This window comes from Corvus hawaiiensis, chromosome Z, assembly GCF_020740725.1.
Source record: "Corvus hawaiiensis isolate bCorHaw1 chromosome Z, bCorHaw1.pri.cur, whole genome shotgun sequence".
NCBI classification, from domain to species: Eukaryota; Metazoa; Chordata; class Aves; order Passeriformes; family Corvidae; genus Corvus; species Corvus hawaiiensis.
This window is the reverse complement of record NC_063255.1, coordinates 4,087,403-4,106,266: the sequence shown is the minus strand read 5'-3', so window position 1 is coordinate 4,106,266 and position 18,864 is coordinate 4,087,403.

The following is an 18,864-nucleotide window of genomic DNA, read 5'->3' as shown; positions in this document are numbered from 1 at the left end:
TGAAAAAGATCTCCAGCAATTTTAAGTTCTCTGTGTATATTAATCTGAAATTCTTACATAATGCCTAAAAATTCTGCCATTTAAATTCTGATTTTTCTGTACTCCCTGGAATCAAATTTTTTTCCTAATTGTTTTTTTTATTAGGAAAAAGCTTTGGACAGTGTTCCTGTGAACTTACTTTGCTGAGGCTAATCGGACAAAAATAAATAATCTTATGAGATGCACACATTTGTGTAAGAAAAACATATTCTCTGCCTGCTATATTGTTTGTGCAAAAATCACAGTAAACTTGGTACAAGATAGTACTTCAACTAAAACATGGGTCAAGATGAAATAAACAAAAATTTAAATACATAGAAGAAAAAAAATTACCTGTCCTTCCTTTGGGGCCCTGCCATAACTAAAATTTAAGAACGGTCACAGAACTGAAAAAAACCTCAAAGTTAAGAACCTAAAGAAGTAAAGAAGTTTGTGAAAGCCCTAGAAATATTCATTGTGGCTGTCAGATATTTTTCTCTGATCAGAATTCCTATAGGGAAGAATAAGATATGAAGAGTTTAGAAAGAAGCATACATATTTGTGAGGATGCCTATAACCAAGGGTGATTTTTGATAGGATTATTCTTAGCAAAGATTGAAGAGGTCTACTTTCAGAAATGAAGGTACTTCAATAAATATAACACAATATTTACCAGTTCCTAGATCCATAGTGTATTTTAGAGCAAGATATTTGAGATATCCCATTGTCCTGGTCAGGCCAGGAGAGGGTTCATTTTGGCAGTAGCCTAGAGAAGCACAGCCAGGACCCAGGGGTTGTTCTATACTACCCCATGCCATACACAGAGGGTGGGGGGAGAAGGGTCCCTTGTGGCCAGGTGGGGGTGCAGTGCTGGGTTCCGCATGGTGAGCACTCGCCTGGGAATCATCTGCCTCTGTTGAGTACGTGGTGGGAATAACCTGATGTTACTCATCTTGCTGCTGTTACCGTTCATTTCTTCTTTCACTGCCGTTTCTAGTAAACTGTTCTTACCACAACCCATGTTCTTTACCTTTTGAGCCTTCAATTCTCCTCTTCATCCCACTGCAGGGAGCAGGAGGAGTAGGCAAGCAGCACATGGTTCAGAGTGTTTAAGTGGGAGCACTAAACTGGGGAATAACATCCCTAAACCACAACACTCATTTATCGGAACATAATTCATTGGAACGTCTACCATAATAAAGCTGATCTGCCAAAGCACATAGACCACCTGGCCAAAGTCTATGTGTTAGAATTCATGCCACTCTCTAAATACTTTTTACATTAAAATCAAGTGTTCATCACTAGTTATTTAGTATACTTAATTAAAGCATATATAAGGTACCAGTGTATTATATACATGCTGTTAATGTACATGTTTCAATTAGAGAAAAATAACCTTTTCCTAGCCTCATCATTGTAAATATTGCATTTTCAATATGCAATAAAGGTGAAGGTTTTGTTCTCCTTAAAAGTCAGCATGAGATGTTTCAAAGGAGACATGTTTTTTCACCTGGAAGTGCTTATGCTAGCCTTTGAGGGTAAAAAAAATGTAGTTCTGCGAGACAAAAAACACAGTATTTTCACACGCTCATATTTCTCTGGGAAAACCTCAACATTTTTCTTTGCCCCAGCTCAGCTGCATTGCTCTCTCATAGGCCCTGCTCTTGTCAGTTCCTGCTGAACTTACAGCATATCCCAACTACAATTCAACCAAGCACAAATTTGAGGCAGAGCAATATCTTTTCTGATGATGCAACACAAAATCTTGGCCAGTTCTCTTCTGGAGATATGTGTTTGCAGGAACAAGAAACATTTTTGAGAGGAAGTTCGGTAACTCGTCACTCAGAAAAAAGGTCCAACACAATACTTCAGACAGCAGAATTTTATTACAGAGGCAACCTCAAACATGACATTGATGGGAATTGCCAATGACTACTTCTCCATATCTAGAAAATAAAACTTCTGGAACAAGTATGTGCTGTCATGATCAAAGCAAGTACTCATGGTCTCATGATCATAACTTCTGCAATTTGCATTTCTTCTGATCCAGTCTACAATTTTATCAAACCATGATTTTTTAAGTTATTAGATAGATAGCTATCCCATATCCACATGAAGATACTTTATTATATAAATAATGTTCAATTCTTGAATCTGCTACCTTTGAGCAGTACTTTACAAAGTAGTGGAAATTTGAAAAGCCCTCAGAAAAACTACTTCTCAAGAAGAAAACAATTTTTTATGTGTTCACACACTATTTCCCTTATTCTTGCTTATAATAATGGGATTACTTTCATTACTAATATTCATAAAATGCATGCAGCACTGGTAAAGAAGTTTTATGTTCCCAGCTGTTACAGCATAAAGTGGAATAAAGACTAGCTTGCTGAATTAAATGGCATCCAATCCTCTAGTGCAGAGTGCCTAAATACACAGGGGTTTTTTGTGTGTTACCTCAACCAAATAGAGATGCCCATGCAGAGGAGAATCAAAGGGACAAAACCAGGTCCAAATCTGGGAACATTCCTGAACTTCACAACAAGGTGGTATCTGGCTCCTCATTGTGCCTCTGAGCATGGTCAGGGGCTTTCTCTTGTCGCCCAAGAAATTTTGTGGAATACAAAAAAATAATCTCCTGGTTCATCAGAAAGAGAGCCTGACACAACACCCTCTGACCTGAGAGAGCTTTGCCAGTGATTGACAAAGCATTTCTAACATCTATTGATGTGTGGAAACCTTAGAGTTTTCCTGTCAGCTGGAGGCCATCACTTAGCAAGTGGCAGGAACTCACTCACACAGGCAATGCCAATAGACTCTTTCTTTAATTGCTTTTCCCTGACTCATTAGCTCCAGGGATGCTTCCTCTGATAGGCTCCAGGGGCCGCAGGATTAAAAACCACTGAATTTTCAAAAGAAACAGGAGAAGAGCCAAAAGCAGTAGTTATTAGCAGCTGATTCCAGCCAAGTTTAATTTCATTTGTCATGTTCAGTGTGGTTCAGCAGATGAACCTGCAGGTGGAGGAGTCAGGGCAATGCCAGCAGGTATTTGTTTGCCATGATGTATACCATCCCCTGGGCTACTGTCAGCCCACATGACATGAGCAGGAGCATTTTTTTTGCCAAGGCTTATTTTCAGTCTGAGACAACCAGCTATCCATAGTGATGGTATTTATCGTTACACATTCATAATAACCATTATACATTCATAAAATTAATGCCTGGTAAATAAAAGTTTTCAGTATTAGCACTTGTTAATACTGACATCTCTTCCCAAAGGCCTGTTAGTGACTGCTGTAAACAAAGGAATGAGTTCTACTGAACTAAGAAATTTTTTAGCTGAGTGTTGAAAGTGTGGTTTCCACTGCAATTAACAAGACAAATCCCCCAAAACCCTACCTAAACACCTAAATTGTAACAGTTGAAAACCAGTCCCCATGACTAATAGATTATTAAAATGTTGAATTCCTATGGGATTCTTTTCCACCTTCTTAGAAATCACAGCAACACTCATATAAGTATGATGATTATAAAAAATAATTCAAATCAGAAGTAAATAGTAATGTACTTCAGCATTAATATTTATAGTGTGAATTTTACTTCCCAATTTAGCCACTTAAAATACTGCAGAGTATTTATTCTCACAATATCCTTCCAATGACTAGAAGCAGTCAAAAACTGAAGGTTTCTCTAAAGGAAGATGGAGTGATGAAGCCCATGGCCAAACCAGGAAGTAAAACTGTCTTGCAAATGCTGGGCTTGTATTGCCATCCTTCTTGCCCTCAATCTGTACTGCTTGCATTTTGCGACTGATGACTGAATAACACAAGAAGGTATTCACTAAGACCTTCACCTAAAATGTCTGCTTTCATTTCACTGGTGCTCTTTGCTGGGGTTGGGGCTGGAACAGCTTCTTTTCAGCACACTTAGAACTGTCAACGAACATGTCCTTGTCTCAGCCCAACCCACAGAAAATGTCAGGCTGCTAAAATCAAAGAGGCAAAACCAATGTTTTCTGTAGCAATTGAAGAAAGGTCTGCGCCGCACAAAGCTACATAGGGCCCCTATGTATCTGCAATCAGGCAGATACAAGGATCGTTGTCATGGCCAATCCCTCATCCCATGGCAAAGTCTGGGAGTCAGACCTGACTGTCAGTGGCCCTATTAACAATACATGGTAGGGGCTTAACCCAGCCAGACCTAGGAGGGGGCTGAAATCAGAAAGACCATGTTGACAATTTGTTCCTGAGCAGTGGATGGCCTCTGACATACCTCTGGGTCGCTACCAGGAGCATCCTCAGACTCTGTTCAGGAAAGCAGGAGCAACCTAACCATGGGGTACAGGCATTTTAGAAGAGGTGAAGGCAAGTAAGGACAGGAACAACACTTGTATCTCTGCTTATGCAATAGAAAGCACAAGAGAATGACAGAGGAGTACAGTGCATTTAGTGACCCTGCTTGTTGCATTAAATCTGTTGAAGGCTATTTCTCTGGTTCAGTCAACAATGTGCCAGTTGTGAAGGAAAACATGACAAACATCATGAAAACGATGAAGAGTTTGCACTTCTTGTCTTACTACATGCTTATGCTCTGAGTTCCCTGGCACAACTCCTGTTGTCTTGCAGCATGAGCCCACCCTGCTTAAAATGCTGGCACCATCAACAGCTATGGTCATACAGACACACTGCTAAAAGTTAAAGGAACATCACACAAGAAGAACCTTAGCCTAAAATTAGTACACTTGAAACTTTCTCCAGTTGCACTTGTTATTATACACTTATCTTATTTAAGATAAGCCTAAAAATATTCCAGTAACTGATTCACTGTACATAATTATGAATGGTCCAATCATCTCTAACAAAATTACACTGTTTTGTTTTGGAAAGTTTCACTTTCCACGAAATTGTATACTGATTCTTTAGAGTCCTCTCGAAAATAATATAATCTCACAGTACTTGCATCTGACTTTTTATAGTTCATTTTGATTCTTTTCAGAATATAAAAATATGCTTTCTTTAGTTCTGCTGCTAGGCTTTACTTTTTTATTTAGTTTATGTCTTAATACCTAGAATCATATTAGCAAATTCAACCTCCTTTTTCTTTTAAAAATACACACCATTTTAGAGTCAGACAGTGCTAGAATATTAAAAACAAGTACCAAAAGTTGATGCTTTTTTTATGGGCAGTGTCAGTCTCTGATAAACTATAGTAGTAAACTGATTAAGTAGTACTCCAACCTGTAAAGCCTGGTTTTTTTGTCTTTTTAGATTCAGGCAAAAAATTCTCTCTACTTGCTCTTCTCTATATTCCTAATAACACTTTACTCAACTGTTCAACTAAAGGATAATGTAAAAACCCACCATGCATCATTCAAATAAGCAATATACAACTTCCTAAAAGCACAATATGTAGCACATACAATATATATAATCTAGTGTTCATTTTCATCCTGTACTTTTTAATAAAAATAAGTTGTTACAATGCCTGTCCATTTTCAACAGGGTCTTCGTTTCTCTCAAGTGTGTTGACAATTATCTTGTCTTTTTGAGCTAATGCATGGAATGAATCCAAAGACTAATATAAAGCAACCTGTAAGTCCTTTCAATGAAGTTATAGTCTTTATAAAAGAGCACGAATACATATTTCAGCACTCATAAAATAAATATCTGGTGACAAAGCTCAGTAACTAACAGTATAGGTTGCATTCCCTAGTAGCTCCTTAGACATTGTATTGGATCTGGCGGAGATGGAGTTAAATTTCCCCACAGCAGCTCTCACAGTGCTGTATTTTGCACTGGTAGGTGGAAAGGTGTTGATAACACACCTCTGTTTTGGCACTGCTGGGCAGAGCTGGCACAGCATCAGCACTGGCACTTAAACTGTCGATCCTCACACCCATAGGCTGTGTGTGGGCAAGACTGTGGGAGGGGACATGGACAGGGCAGCCAACCCAAACTGACCTATCTCATGTGATGACTGCTCAGATATAAAAGCTAAGAGAAAGGAGGAATGGGGGAGTGGGCAGTTGTTATTCACAACATTCATTTTCTGGCCAGCTGCTACACAAGCTGAAGCCCTGCTTCCCAGAAAGTGCCTGGACAGTACTTACTCGTAGGAAGTAGAGAATAACAGCTTTTGGGTTTTTCCTTTGCATACACACACACGTGATTTTTTGCTTTAATAAACCACCTTTATCTTAAGATGGAAAATACCCTAGTGAGTTATTTTCTCCGCCCATCCTGCTCAGGATGGGAGTGACAGAGCAGGTTATTGGACACCTAGCATCCAGTCAGGGTCAACCACCAACAGTCTTTTTGATGCCCAACATGGTGCCCAAGGAGTTTGAAATAAGGATATGTGGGAGATATAACAGACATGGGCTGAACAGTGTTAGAATGGAATGATCATGGGCAATTTCTGGTTTTGTAATTGTGGAGAAGGGATGAGGGGTGGATTCTGTGCCAATTGTCCTCTTTCAGTATTGATGATGCTATTTTGATGTGTGGATTTGTTTGTTTGTTTTGTTAACATGAAGGAATCTTGTGAAGATGGTGTGATGAATGTGGATTTTAATGATAATTCTTAAGTATGTGAATCACAGAGGCAAGGGGTTTGCATGGCCAGGTTTTGGTAACAGGGGAGATACAAGGGTAGCTTCTGAGAAGAAGCTTCCCCTATGTGCAGCTGTGGTGAATGAGTGTTTTAAGGTTGCTTAAAGAATCACTGACAAGGGTATTGGCCAAAAAAGGTTTAACATTAAAGTGACATTATGACAAAGTTCTTTGGCAAGGTTCACTCTGCTATTTACTAGATGGTTAAAGCACACAGAGAAAAAGCAAAAAAAAAAAAAAAAAAAAAAAAATCCCAAATCAAAAACTAACTGGTGCAGAAAAGGTAGAGAAAACAATAGCAAAGTAAGGAATATGGAATATTCTCCTGCTAAATTCCAAGGTTCAGAGTAGACCCCTGTGCTAAACTGAGCCCAGACTTGACCAACAGTTTATGCCTAAATGTCCAACAGCATTTAACTACATTTAAACTTAACTACACTTAATCAATAAGTTAAACTTAGCAAAGGATTAATATAGAATTTACTGTGTCATGACAGTAACTCACAGGTCTGACTTACTACAAATTTTAAATACTTAAGAATCTAGGAAAATACTCCTAGTACATTCGCTTTGGCATATTCACAGTCACACACTCACAGACAGAATCTGTACAAGGTGTATACCTGTGAAAAGTTCCCTCAAATTTGGTGAAATACTCACTTGGACGCCTCTACATCTTCTCAGTGGGCAAAGGGTTGGGCTCCAAGCAGTCAGGGGTATCAGGCCAGGATCCAGCGTCGTTGTTCAGTGATCCTCTAAGTACAGCAAACTTGAGAGTTCACAGACTCAGAGGCCCCACTCAGGGGTGTTTGCAGGTCACAGCCACTGCTCCAGGAGAGCTCAAAGGGTCTCATTTTGTACTGCTATGTATAGGGTCAAAAGAGAGTGGGTTTTAGTCATAGTAATTTTCCATTCTGGCTGCAATTCAGGTTGATAACTTCCTTTGAAAGTGTGATAACAAAATTATCATTCAACTTGGGTTATTATTCAGGCAAGAAAAATAACCTTCCAAGGCTGTTCATTAAAAACAGGACCTCATTAGACAACACAAGTTCCTGGTAGCAGACAGTGTTTTTGATAAGCCCAAGAGGGGCTTGGCCCAGGTGTTGTTCATCAAGGCCAAGGTCTAGTGAGCAATCACAATGTGGCGTGGGAGGGAGAGGAGCAGGCAATGCACCACCACAGCAACAGAGCCAGTGCCAGCTGGCTCCAAGACAGACCTGCTGCTGGCCAAGGCTGAGCCCATCAAAGACGGAGGTAGCACCTCTGGGATAACATATTTAAGATAGGGGGAAAGTTATTGTGCAGAAGCAGTTGCAGACAAAGAAGAAAGGAGTGAGAAATAGAAGAGGAACAACTCTGCACACATCAGTGCAGAAGGAGAGGGGTGAAGGTGGTCCAGGAACTGGATCTGAGATTCCCCTGCAGCCCATGATGAAGACCATGGTGTGGCAGCTGTGCCCCTGCAGTCCATAGAGGACCCCCCACCTCATTAAAGCAGCAGCCAATTTCAGCAATGAATTATGCAGATTAACAGCTATTCTCACATTTGCATCTCATAACATTTTTCATTCTACTTTTACTTTCGTAAAATATGAATAGGAAAGTTGTGGCTGCCTTTGAGTGGGAGATGAAGGAAATCAATCACTTTTCACTCAGCAGAAGAAAAGCAGCCACAAATGACTGAAGGGTTGTTGATTTATTCCCAACCTTTGCAAGAGAGGAACTATTTGAAGTATTACAAAGACAAGAGGCAGAGGGAAGATTTATTTGAGGCAGCTGGGGCTTTACAGGCAGCCCAGGCCACAGGACAGTAGAAATTAGGGATTACTGATTAGAGGCCACAACTGGTCACATCACAACATGAGGCAAAATAGCCTTGGGTTGTCTTGACACACCATCTTTTTACAGGGAAGTGCATTTCTCTAGACAGTAAGACTTCTTTTGATATAAAACCTAGACATTAGGCATCACAGAGGTTGATAAACAGCACTGTCCTTTGCAGCAGACAGGTAGAAACAGATACTGTTATTAACTCTTGGAATAGTAACTAGATTCATTTGAACACTGAAAATGATTAAATAAATAATGCTCTGACAGACCAAAAAAAATTGGAAAAAAACCCAGAATATTTGTAAAATGTGCTATACAACTATCTGCAGAGGCAGTCATATCATTTCACATGCTTTATCAATTGGTGAGTGAGAAATATTGACAAATTTCAAAAATGTTTTCCAACTAATTGGGGTAACAATACCAACACATTTTCCATCATTGTATCACATAATTAATGAGGAGAAACCCATGGGAACGCAAGTCTGATTTCTCTGACAAGGGAGACTATCCAGTCTCATCACTGGGTTCACCACCAGCCAGGACTATTTCAGATTACTTTGTGGTAGTTACCATCACAGCTTCAGGCTCTGGTTAGCTAGATGTGAATTAGCTTGCACTGTGACTTCTGATTCACAGAAAAAAAATAAATTGTGATTGTGAGCTGTACTGTAAAGACCTGGGCTTTGTCCTGAATGAGTGCTGGACATCCATACAGGACTCCTGAGGGTGTTACCAGGAGACAACTCTTATTCTCCTGCAACACATATATGTGAGATTCAGCTCTCTCTCTTCCACAGAGGTTTTTCATGTACTTCGGATCAGAATGGGATTATGTCAGTTTGTGGTTGCATGCTCAATCAATAGTTTCAGAAAGAAGCAGGTATTTTCGATTCTCTCTCTGATCACCAGGATGACCGAGGTACCACAGTATCAACAGCAAAAAGAGATCTGCCAAGGAAATGTTTCAGGACTTCTTTCTGGATATGCCTGTCCTAGAAACCACTTTGCATACCTGGACATGGTGAAATATTCTTCAAAGTGTCCATAAAGCTAAAGGGACAGGTAAGTGAGACTAGTACTTCTCCTTTCTCTGACTATCTTTGCCCCTCTTTGAATTATTACAGCCTCAATTCCTACTGGCTTGTAAAGATTTGGGGCCAAGCCATCACAGGGTATAAGGGAAATTGAATTACAGAGGGCCACATTACCTCTGGTATAATAGAGAGGACAAGAATGCAGTGTTGCAGTGTTACTCCTGGTTAGGTAAATCTTATCATAAATAGATTTTTGTCTTCAGGAAGACAAGCTACCCTTGGAAAACCTCCAGAAACTTTTATATAAGTCCTTTACAGCCCCCACCTACTAAGTTTAAAAAAGAAGAAAAAAAAAAACAAAGAAACCATCTTTAGAAGCAAGCAAGAAAGAGAGGCTATGAGCAATTCTTTCTGTGTTGAACCTGAAATGAAAGCCAGTAATAACTCATAAATGATTTCAGGAGCTTTCAAGATAATTTTTCTATTTTTTTCCACCTATATTAAAATGAACCCATGTACTCAGCTGTGCCTAATCAAAAATAGTTACTATGGTTACAGAAGAGTTTTTCTAAATGTAGTACAGTATATTAAATAATCAGCCAAAATGACTATGTATAAACTGAAGACAGGTGGGCAAGCCATTTAAAAATATCAAGTAAACAGAAAAAAACCTCAGTAAAAATAATTCCTCAATATTTATGCCATTATTTTATTACATTGTAAACAAGAACATGGTTGTGGGGAAAGAGGGGGTGAAAGTAAATACTTGAATAATCATTCATTTAACACTTGTAATACTAGCTACAAAGGAACTAGCTATAAGATAATATATAGAGATAAGCAAATTAATGTACACTCAGACGTAACTCAATGGAACTACTCTTTACAGAGAGAGCTGTTTGAGACATAAAAGAACATTATTAATCAATGCAAGTATATTGATTCACAGACAGAGAAAACAAACCAGGTGAACATGCAAGAACATGCAAAGGTTCAGCAGTTTCCTTCAGATGACCCTTTCCTTCTCCATAAGGGAGAACATCTGCCTCCATAACATAAGAATGACTATTATTTTCAGAAACAAAACTTTTTTAACAAGACTGACTTGCTTAAGAGACTACAACACTACCCTCTCACCTTTTGTCCTTTTCTTTGTTTGCCACTAAGATCAAGTCTTGTGTTGGGTGAGGGATTTCTAATATTTGCCTGGAAATGACCTAATAATTGACAGAAAACAAGCACATTGTGAAATAAGCTTCCTAAAATCTCATTAAGTACTATGGCATTAGAGATTAATAGGAGTAAAAAGTGTTAATTAAACACTTGGAAAAAGAAGAAAGCAGTCTCACTCTGCCTCTCACGTTGATGAGAACTGTGGAGCATGACAGAAGCCCTTTACCTGTACTCATCATCAAAAAAATTCAAGCTAGTAACAGAGAGAGCCCCTCTCTTCCCCTGAGCCTCTTAATAAAGGGAAACACCTTCTCACAGGTAACAGGTGTAATGATGAGAAGCGGCTGATGGGTTGGGAGAATAGAGGATTTCTGACAGCTTGGCTGTCATGGATGAGTAGGAGAATCTAACCACTGAAAATATCCCTGAAGAATAGCTGTCTGTTGCATGTTTTCCTTGCTCATATGAGTTGGTGCCTAAGAACAGCAGGTGATTGACCTCTCCTGTGTCAAGAAGTTGAGTTTGAGGAGGCTTTCAGCCAGCAGAGAAGGCTTACCATGCCTAAGGGCCAGTGATGGGACAGCTTTATACTATTCTTGCTTAGAAGAGCACTCAGTGGGAGTTGACTTCTGCCTTCTGATTTATCTGTCTGGTACTCTGCAACTAGATCCCTTCTCCTTCTTGGCAGATAACATGAAGAGCACCTCTGTGAGCTGGCTCAACACCTGCTATGCTGCAGGAGAAAACTGGAGACCTCTAATCTGTAAGGAATCTGGAATTCAAGAGGACCAGGCTCACTCAGTACTTGCTGTCATGAACTGAGATAATGTAGGCCCTTCTAGCAATAGTACTTGTTCATGCACTGGGTCACATCCTGCCAGTAGAATGCAGTCTCCCACTTTGGAAATCCTTACTGCAAGGCCATAGTCTGACAAGTAGTTCTGGGGGGGAAAAAAAGCCTGGCTAACTGACTGACCAGGAAACCCACAGTGAGTAGATAAAAAGCAGTACAAAGACAAGGGTACTGCATGGAGGGGCACACTGACTGTAAATTAGATAGGCACAATTAACTTCAAGTTATAAATATTGTAACAGAAAAATAAATATTATAAATAATAAGTATGGAAATAAATATTCCATAGTGTTTCATAATGGCTTTTCTTAAATACATACATGCTGGCTCAACTATGTATCTATTAAGTTATCTTTGCAGATGAAGCAGAGAGAGGGAAAAAACTAGTGAGATTTTGTTTTGGAACTGGAATTCGCTGTAAGAAAGACATAATTGCTGAAGAAAATTCTCCAGCCAAAGATCTGGACCAATAACTGACACAAGGTTAGAAAAAATGGAGGAAGAAAATATAGATGCAAGGACTTTCAGAGCTTCAACTTTCCTATCATATTACACAAATTTGGGGAAGCTGGGTTTTATATTATCTTCAAAACAGTTGCTTAAAATGTGAGAGAAAAGCCTGAATACTACATGATAGTATAACTAAAGCATCTCTGTTTACTAGATGAATACTTAAAATAAAACTTTTAATACAAAAATGTAAGTTAAAGAAGAGAAGTTCTAGTTGTTCTAGAGATACTGGAAATAGTGAACTGTAAAGCTAGTAATTATTTTCAGCACAAATTATACCGAAGGTGATGGTACTAGTACTGTTATTTATTTCCTGATTCTTTTGAAAGCAACAACGGATAATAATTGGCAACAAATCGTTCACAAAGCTTATTTTTAGTTCTGAAAAGGGTTAATGGGCTGAAGACAGAGGGCAGTTTATTTGCAGGTAAGAAGCTTATGCTATTCTCCCTATAATTAAAAAAAACAACCAAACAAACAAAAAAATCCCAACAACAAAAAACCAAAAAAACCACAAAGGCGGAGACATCTAGATGAAGATTTTGTGGGGTGAGATGCTAAAAGAAGTTTTCTTCTAAATGAAATTATTTCAACATATTTGGAAACCACTTCTGTACTTAATGTAGTGGAACTCCATATGAAAGGCTGTATTTTTTACTTGACAGTCATGTTGTAAGACCAGGGTGTTTGCCCAAGTGGTATCTACAGTGACAGTATTATCATTAAAGTTGACTCCCATTTTTTTACCCTTTTTTATTGCAGCAATGGTGCTACCAGCAGCACCAAAGGTGGTGATTGTTACCATTATTGATCATATCTGTTTTCTCTCACTGCATTTCTTCCTGTGCAGTTTGAAATATCTTTCACACTTCTGGTAATACAACATGGGGAAATTCCCACTGGGAAATCCTTACCCTTAAAAAATTAAGGCCATAGTCTAATCAGTTAATCTGAATGCCCTGAGGCTACATATGGTGTTCCTTACCAGAGCTATCACTTGCAGGTAACAGCTAAAATTCTTTAAATTAATTTACTGTTAAAATCTGCAGTGTCTTGATGTTGTCTTGCTAGATTTTAGTAATGTCCTAAGATTTGGGAAACTACAGACCAGTCAGTCTCACTGATATGCCAGGCAGGATCATGTAACATTGTCCTGGAAATTATGCTGAGGCATGTGGAAAACAAAGGAGTGATTGGTGACAGCCAACATGGCTTTACTAAGGGCAAATCATGCTTGACAAATCTGGTGACCTTCACTCGGGGGTGGCAGCATTGGTGGACAGGGGCAGAGCTGCTGACATCCCCTACCGGGCTTATGCAAAGTGTTTGACACTGCCCCACACAACATCCTTGTCTCTAAATTGGAGAGACATGGACTTGAGGGATGGACCACTGGGGAGATAAAGAACTGGTTGGGTGGCCACCCACAAAGAGTTGTGGTCAAGGGCTCAGGATCCATGTAAGACCAGTGACGAGTGGTGTCCCTCGGGGGTCAGTGCTGGGGCCGATACTGCTCAACATCTTTGTCAGGGATGTGGACAGAGGGATCAAGGGCACCCTCAGCAAGTTCACTGACAGCACCAGGCTGTGTGGGGCAGTGACACGCTGCAGGGAAGGGATGGCATCCAGAGGGACCTGGACAGGCTTGAGAGCTGGGCCAGTGCAAACCTCATGGAGGTCAACAAAGCCAAGTGCAAGGTCCTACACCTGGGTCATGGCAATCCCAGACACACCAACAGCATGGGCAGAGAAGAGATTGAGAGCAGCCCTGCGGTGAAAGACTTGGGGGTGATGGTAGATAAAACACTCAACATTAACCAGCCAAGAAAAGCCAGGAATGCCAAGGAAATCCTGGGCTGCATCAAAAGCAGCGTGGGGAGCAGGGCAAGGGAGGTGATTCTGCCCCTCTGCTCTGATGACACTCAAGCTGAAACACTGCATCCAGCTCTATTGCCTCCAGCATAAGAACAACACGGACCTGTCAGAGTCAGTCCAGAGAAGGCCATGAAGCTGAGAAGAGGACTGAAACACCTCCCCTATGAAGATGGGCTGAGAAAGTCAGGGCTATTGAGCCTGGAGAAGAGAGGGTTGTGTGGAAACCTCATAGCAACCTTGCAGTATATGAAGGGGCCTAGAGGGAGGCCCAAGAGGGGTTCTTCATCAGGAACTGTACTGATAGGACAAGGAGTAATGGGTAGAAACTGCAAGAGGGAAAATTCAGGTAAGGTATTAGGAAGAAATTCTTTACTGTGAGGGTGGTGAGACACTGGAACAGGTTGCCCAGGGAGGTTGTGGATGCCTCAACCCTGGGAGTGTTCAAGGCCGCATTGGAAAAGGCCTTGAGAGACCTGGTCAAGTGAGAGGTGCCCCTGCGTGCAGCAGCAGGGATTGGGACTAGATGGTCTTTAAGGTCTCTTCCAACCCTTAACATTCTGTGATTCTATGATTCTGTGACCTCATTTCTAATAAAAAATCTTACATTTTGCTCCTTGGTAAATTTTTCATAGCTCTCTCTTTTCACCAGTGTGTGATATAGGCAAATATTTAAAGAATATGTCTTCCAAAGTTGCTTGGCATTGGCTTATTTACAGTAGTGTATGAATTTCTCAAACAGCGAAAAATGCAATGTGCTCTATAAGATAAACTTCTTCGGCTGGTCAGCAAATTAGACAGAAAAGCTGGCTTAGCCCTAATAATAGCTTGAATTTCTGCAGTCCATGAATGGTGATCATATCCTATTCATTTTCCAAGGAGAACTGTGGTTTTGTAAAGCAAAATCTCCAGTAGCCTTTCTGGAAGGGAACCTAAGTGGCAAACAAAATAATCAGTATTACTTATTGCTGCCACAGTCCAGAGCTCAACTTCAGTATCCAGAAGAAGGCAGAGACCAGGATGGAGCGGTCTTTCTCAATCCCTTTCTCCGTCTTCTAGGATATTCAACTCATCCTGTTCAAGACCCCAGGGTCTCCATCCTCATGATCTTGACCAAACCAATCCAGAAAGCAGGCTTTCCATAATATTGCCCCCACCCCTAGAATCAACATGAATAATATTTCAAATGTGGAAAACTTTTCCTCACTTCTTCCTTTCCCACATTTTATTGCTTCTCTCCTGTCATGTAATAAGAGCCTTGCTCTGGCAGTGCTGTGTTCTCTGCAGCCTGCTGTGGGTTTCTGACCACAAAGACAAAAAGCAACCCTTTAAGCAGCCTGTTATTGAAAAGGATTTGACAAATCTTTGAATAGTTTGCTTTGCATGTTGAGCTAGTCTTTCTCCAGCAGTGTTGCTGCTGGTAGGACACTGAAAGTCAAGCCTTAGCTGTGTTTGCTCTCAGGGTTTAAGATATTCGCACCCCCCCATTGTTTGGCCTGCACCTTTACCAGAGGTTACTTCCCACATAGCAGAGATAGTTGAAGAAATATATATATGTATCCTAGCCTGCTTTCTTAGCTTAAACGGATGATAAAAATGGGTGAGAGCTGGAACATCAGACTGTGATTCAGGGAGGAAATAAGATGCAAGTGCACATTTGCTTCTGCCTCACACAGAGGGACACAGAAGATAACCATGGAAAACCCTTTTGATTGCCCCAGCAAATGGCACAACTAATCTGAGATACCCAGCTGGTAAAGGTACATTTCATTTTTATTTTGTGGGTGATTTTCTTGTTCTGTTCTCCAGGATCCAGTTCACTTCAGTCAACTTCTTCTTTTTTACACAAAAAGCTTTTGTTTTTATTTTAATACTGTATAAGCCCTGTCAAATCATTGGTTTGTTCTTCCATAATAGAATTGATTTCTACAGAAAATGAGTCACAGTGACTTAAAAAATGAAAATCTAAGTAATCTGAAATGCAGTAAAAGAAAAAGAGAGAGGCATTGTAGCTTGTAACAAAGCTTTATGTTACAAGAAAAGATGCTTTCTTAAAAAAAAATTCTCAGAAAGGTATTTTCTTATTTATTATTAGGAGTAAAAAGGGAGTTTTCCATGATAAAAAGGGGCCTCTCTTCTCTGAAAAATTTTCTCATTTGCAATTGTTATTCAAAAGGTGCTTGCCTGGTCCTTTCAGGGACATGTTTATAGGCTTGCTCCTTCAAGAGTGTTTGCAGTGTTATGCAGCTTGTTATCTCGCTTGTTGGCCTAAAAAGATCACAGTCAGGCACCACAGAGGAGCATCCTGCCACCCTGGTCTGCCTAAACTCTTGAAAATATTTACAATTGGACATTGCAATTTGACTTCAATAACTAAATTTTAACTAGTCCATAGAAACATATAATTAGCACATCCTGCAATATAATATTTTGAGAAGAAATCAGGGAAAGGGGTGGGGCAAGGATTTCTGTACAGATTACACAAGTCTGGAAATACAGGGGGTGGTATCACTGCACTGAATCTTTCTCCCACAAATAATCAGGTTTGCTCATTCCTAAGGAGGACACTCTTCCCTATTACATCCAAGCAGCATTGATGGGTGGAAAGCTGATGACTGTTGAGTTGATTGCCTTGTACACTGTATGTAAATTTACTGTCTTGGTCCTAGATTAGCTACCCAGAAATAGAAAGGAAACCAATTGACAACTGTTCATTTCAAAATTCTTTGTATGACTATTACAATGCAAATGGTCATGCAGTCGTAACATCAGAGTAATTAGGAATCCATCAAAAAAACTTATGTCTTAATATAAAGGACCACAACTTTACCTTAGCAAATATAAGTAGAAATATTTTTAGTTGTCTTTGAGACCTGAAAATTATGCCCTGAAATCTTTAAGAGTTAATTTACAATGAGGTAATAAAATGTCTCTTCCTCCTGTCCAGTTTTCCCTCCTTCAAAAATGTATTCACCCACCTTTCCCTCTCCTGAGCTTATGGAGCACACTTCAGAGAATTTGAGGCTGTATGGTATCATTTTGGAGTGGTTTAGTTCAGCCAAAAGAAAGGAACTGGATGCCCACAGTGACCACATAGCAAATTTGCTTTTTAGGAAAACACTCCAAGTTCTCATCTGCCATCTCATTTCTCAACAGAAGGGTGATGTGGGTCATGGAAATGGGTGAGGCTCTGCAAGGAATTTAACAGCAGTGCTTTCTAGCCCATTCATATAATTTTAGATTCCTTTTTTGTCTTCTTCTGGTCTCCAAGATAACAGACTGCAAAAGAAAATATTCGAGGTAAAATACTTATTTACTGGGGAACATATAGTTTCAGCATACAAAAGCTCAAAATAGTGTCCAGTTTCATTGGAAGTGTTCTGAAGAATTACAGCGTCTCTATTACTTTTTTTATTAAAGTATTTGGGTTGATGCTTTTTGTACAGAAAAAAAAAAAGTAGGTAATGAATAAAAATGAAATCATCTGCTTGATGTGTTAATCACTTTATATTACTTCCTCTGGCTTGTTTTTGGTTCTGTTTCCAGTGTATATTGAACAGCCTCTTGGATGTGATTGTGGTCTTACATTAGTTTCATGCCTTTTTCAGACTCAGGGATATTACTATTCTACTGGAAGAAACAAGACTGTAATCAGGTTTTCCATCTTTCTTTATAGTACAATTGTCATAAAGGATTTGTTGTCTTTATAGCTCACAGTTCTCTTTATTGGTCAATATGCAAGTGATTGGTGCCGTTATGCTCTGTTCTACTTAGCTGATCTCCACTGATTATCTTATATTTGGATAATTTTTTTTGTTAAAATAGGTAATGAAATTAGGCAAAGGCAACAGAAAACCACTAAAGAAAACATGCTAGACTTTCTGCCTATGAACATTTCTATTATAGAGCTTCACTGAGACTTCTGATGTCTATGTAGGAGATTAATTCTTCTTGACCTGCAACTGCACGAAGACACTTAATTTACAGAAGAGGTTTAAGAGACTAATACACACTGAAAAAAAATGAAACAGTTACTTAATACAAAAAGTATTTTTAAAGTGAGTATGTGTCTCTATTCTCTTAATATCTGACTGGGAGGCAGTCAGATATTAAGGTGAACTGAGGAGGCCAATTCAAAATCATGTATATTGACAATGTTCATCTATATTCATGAATGGTATTGCCTATCCCATTTTCATTTTAGTAACAATTTAGATTCAAATTTTGTTTTAATTTTACAGCTTTAACAATAGAACAGGGCATTTAAGGAGGGACAAAAGCTGCATATGGGGAACCAGGATCCACGGCGCCATCACCCCTACATTTTGTCCAGAACTCCTCCCTTGGGCCTAAGCCGTGGAGGAGAGAAGACTTGCGCCCAGCATTGTTCTGTCACATCTTGCCCTCCTGGCATCGGGAATCCCTGTCCCGAAACAAAACACAGATGGGAAGATCTGAAATGTTTCCATCTTCAGAGATTCTTACAGAACAAAATAAGCTGGGTCTTCTGCACATTGTAGCATTGAGCTTTATCAGAGCTTTTTCTTTCTCCCAGAAAATCCTCCAAAAGGGTGTCATGGGTTGCAGTGTATTCTATTACCATCCCCATCAGCCGTTGAAATCAGGTGGGGCAGTGTTCCCTTGCCTCCTCCCCCCAGACTATCTTTCTGTTAATTGCCCATCATTGTCCTGCCACATGACTCAGAGATAACTCCCTCCGGACTATCTTCTGTTAATGAGCCTAATCAACACTTTGCCTCATGACTCATTACCCCATTGTGAGATGCTCCGCCCAGAGGGAGGAACCAAGCATCCCATCATGGATATAAGCTGAGGCTGAACACCAGAGACACTGGCTTCCCACTGGATTTCCAGAGGACAGGAGCTACACAGCCACCATTGGACTTCCTGAGGAAGAGCAGACCCTTTTTCTACAGGATCACTGCTTCAGAGGACTGCA